This window comes from Chiloscyllium punctatum, chromosome 50 (assembly GCF_047496795.1).
Source record: "Chiloscyllium punctatum isolate Juve2018m chromosome 50, sChiPun1.3, whole genome shotgun sequence".
Classification (NCBI taxonomy): domain Eukaryota; kingdom Metazoa; phylum Chordata; class Chondrichthyes; order Orectolobiformes; family Hemiscylliidae; genus Chiloscyllium; species Chiloscyllium punctatum.
The window spans coordinates 34,543,597-34,547,470 of record NC_092788.1 but is presented as its reverse complement, the minus strand read 5'-3'; positions in this window follow the sequence as shown (position 1 = coordinate 34,547,470).

Genomic DNA, 3,874 nt, shown 5'->3' with positions numbered 1-3,874 from the left:
AGTGGGGGCATAGGGCCCAGAAGCGAGGGGACGCAGGGTTTAAGGTCGGGTAAGCCCTTTGGGGCTGGAATGAGGGAGGACGTCTCTCTCTCTCTTTCCCGGGAGGAAGTCCGGACGGTCTGTGGGATGCTCTCCCTCAGCTCAGCGGAAAGCGGTTGGGGGGAGGGGAGGGTGAGGGTGGGAAGGAGAGCCGGACGCGACCCTCGCTGTTTGAGGAGAGGCTGGAAATCCGGGAGCACCGAGAGGGAGAGAGAATTCTTCCAGACCAGGAGGTCGCCAACGCTGCTAACCGAGAGAGACACGGTGACAGACCCGTGCGGGGGTTGGACGAGGGCGCAGTCTAGCACGCGGAGACACAGACACAGACATGTGCCTGTGCATGTCAATGCCTGTGCGTGCCTGTGTGAGCATGTGTGTGTGTGACTGTCCCTCTGCACGCCTGTCTGTGTGCATGTGTGACTGTCCCTCTGCACGCCTGTCTGTGTGCATGTGTGACTGTCCCTCTGCACGCCTGTCTGTGGGTGTGTGAGACTGTCCCTCTGCACGCCTGTCTGTGTGTGTTTGTGACGGTCCCTCTGCACGCCTGTGTGTGTGTGTGTGCGACTGTCCCTCTGGATGCCGGTCTGTGTGTGCATGTGAGACTGTCCCCCTGCACACCTGTCTGTGTGTGTGAGACTGTCCCCCTGCACACCTGTCTGTGTGTGTGACTGTCCCCCTGCACGCCTGTCAGTGTGTGAGACTGTCCCTCTGCACGCCTGTCTGTGTGTGTGTGAGACTGTCCCTCTGCACGCCTGTCTGTGTGTGTGTGACTGTCCCCCTGCACGCCTGTCTGTGTGTGTGTGAGACTGTCCCTCTGCACGCCTGTCTGTGTGTGTGTGACTGTCCCTCTGCATGCCGGTCTGTGTGTGCGTGTGAGACTGTCCCCCTGCACACCTGTCTGTGCGTGTGTGTGACTGTCCCCCTGCACGCCTGTCTGTGTGTGTTTGTGACGTCCCTCTACACACCTGTCTGTGTGTGTGCGACTGTCCCCCTGCACACCTGTCTGTGTGTGTGACTGTCCCCCTGCATGCCTGTCTGTGTGTGAGACTGTCCCTCTGCACGCCTGTCTGTGTGTGTGTGAGACTGTCCCTCTGCACGCCTGTCTGTGTGTGTGTGACTGTCCCCCTGCACGCCTGTCTGTGTGTGTGTGAGACTGTCCCTCTGCACGCCTGTCTGTGTGCGTGTGACTGTCCCCCTGCACGCCTGTCTGTGTGTGTGTGTGTGACTGTCCCTCTGCATGCCTATCTGTGTGCGTGTGACTGTCCCTCTGCACGCCTGTCTGTGTGTGTTTGTGACGTCCCTCTGCACGCCTGTCTGTGTGTGTGTGAGACTGTCCCTCTGCACGCCTGTCTGTGTGTGTTTGTGACGGTCCCTCTGCACGCCTGTGTGTGTGTGTGTGTGTGCGACTGTCCCTCTGGATGCCGGTCTGTGTGTGCGTGTGAGACTGTCCCCCTGCACACCTGTCTGTGCGTGTGTGTGACTGTCCCCCTGCACACCTGTCTGTGTGTGTGACTGTCCCCCTGCACGCCTGTCTGTGTGTGAGACTGTCCCTCTGCACGCCTGTCTCTGTGTGTGTGAGACTGTCCCTCTGCACGCCTGTCTGTGTGTGTTTGTGACGTCCCTCTGCACGCCTGTCTCTGTGTGTGTGAGACTGTCCCTCTGCACGCCTGTCTGTGTGTGTTTGTGACGGTCCCTCTGCACGCCTGTGTGTGTGTGTGTGTGCGACTGTCCCTCTGGATGCCGGTCTGTGTGTGCGTGTGAGACTGTCCCCCTGCACACCTGTCTGTGCGTGTGTGTGACTGTCCCCCTGCACACCTGTCTGTGTGTGTGACTGTCCCCCTGCACGCCTGTCTGTGTGTGTGTGAGACTGTCCATCTGCACGCCTGTCTGTGTGTGTGTGAGACTGTCCCCCTGCACGCCTGTCTGTGTGTGTGTGAGACTGTCCCCCTGCACGCCTGTCTGTGTGTGTGTGAGACTGTCCCTCTGCACGCCTGTCTGTGTGTGTGTGACTGTCCCTCTGCATGCCGGTCTGTGTGTGCATGTGAGACTGTCCCCCTGCACACCTATCTGTGCGTGTGTGTGACTGTCCCCCTGCACACCTGTCTGTGTGTGTGAGACTGTCCCCCTGCACACCTGTCTGTGTGTGTGAGACTGTCCCCCTGCACACCTGTTTGTGTGTGTGACTGTCCCCCTGCACGCCTGTGTGTGAGACTGTCCCTCTGCACGCCTGTCTGTGTGTGTGTGACTGTCCCTCTGCACGCCTGTCTGTGTGTGTGTGAGACTGTCCCTCTGCACACCTGTCTGTGTGTGTGTGAGACTGTCCCTCTGCACGCCTGTCTGTGTGTGTGTGACTGTCCCTCTGCACGCCTGTCTGTGTGTGTGTGTGACTGTCCCTCTGCACACCTGTCTGTGTGTGTTTGTGACTGTCCCTCTGCACGCCTGTCTGTCCAAGCGTGTGTCTCTCTGCCCACGTGGGACGGCGCCTGTCTGTGTCCGAGCCCACACGGCCAGGAGAGCACTCACACCACGACAGCTCATCAACATCCGTCCGGGTGAGGGGAGTCTCAGGCGGCTGGTACAGTGGAACCAGGTTGGGGGAGGTCCGGTACTGGAAGAATCCTGCCCCCTGCTGCTCCCAACGCGCGGCGCTGGTGATAGGCCAGCTCGCGGGAGACGAGCCGGGCGGCGGGGGGGTAGATGGGAGCATGGCTCTGCCAAACGCGAGGGGGGGAATGAGGCAAGGGCTCACGCCCCTGAACGGGAGTGGGGGGGAACCTCAGAGAGGGACACAGGGATCTTCCACGGTTTGTCCAGAGAGCCCCGGAAAGGGGACAGGGTAACCGTTAAGGCAGCGTTTAGCCCGCTGGCCTTGGAGCGCAGGAACTGGAGGAGATCACGGCGGGGGGTTATACAGGACGTGGGTGAGGCTTCGTCTGGAGCAGCGTCGCCAGTTAGAGTCGCACCGTCACAGGAAGGACGTTACTCACCCAGAGAGGGGTCGGGAAGAGATTTACCGGGAACGGAGGGTTTGAGCTACAAGGAGAAACCAGGACTGTTTGACCCTCGAGGGTGTGACCTTATCGAGATTTATAAAAACAGGAGGGTCTTCAGGTCATGTTTCTTTTCCAGAGAGTGGGAGATTTTTAAGACTGTGGGGAGGGGATTTAAAGGGTGCACAGGGGACTATTTTTTTTTCTTTAAACGACAGAGAAGGGTTCACACGTGGAACGTTCAGATCAGGTGGTGGATGTAACACAGTTCCTACATTTTAAAGCCATTTGGACAGCAGAGATGACGCCCAACTCAAGGAACAATGTCCCCGCTGCCCGCGGTCGCTCTGGTCTCCAACACGAATCCCCCATCATTCATCGCACAAGTCCTGCCCCGTGTTGGTTTTATGGAAACGCAACACCTCGCGTTTATCCAAATTCAACGGCGTCTCTGGCTCCTCGGCGTGTTGACTCTATCGATCGACACAGACCGCTCTTCCCCAACCCCTCCCCCCCCCCCCACCGCCCCCAACTCAGAGTCAATACTTCGGAAGGCGGTGGTGGTTGGTTGGTTGGTAAGACACAACTGGTTGGGCTCAGCTGCAGGAGGTCTCAGGCGGAGCTCCCTCAGGGTACCACTGCCCAACATCACCGCACCCCCCCCACCAAATCAGGTTTGGCGACCTCTGCCGCTCCAACACCCCCATCCCCCGGCAAAAGGACATCAAGGAGGTAGGGGGGGGGGACAGAAGAGGATTCGATAGAGCTCTCTCACGCACGGCTCCACGAAGCAGCTTTTACCGCGGGCCAACGGGCACCGACATCCTAGAGTTAGACATCGGACG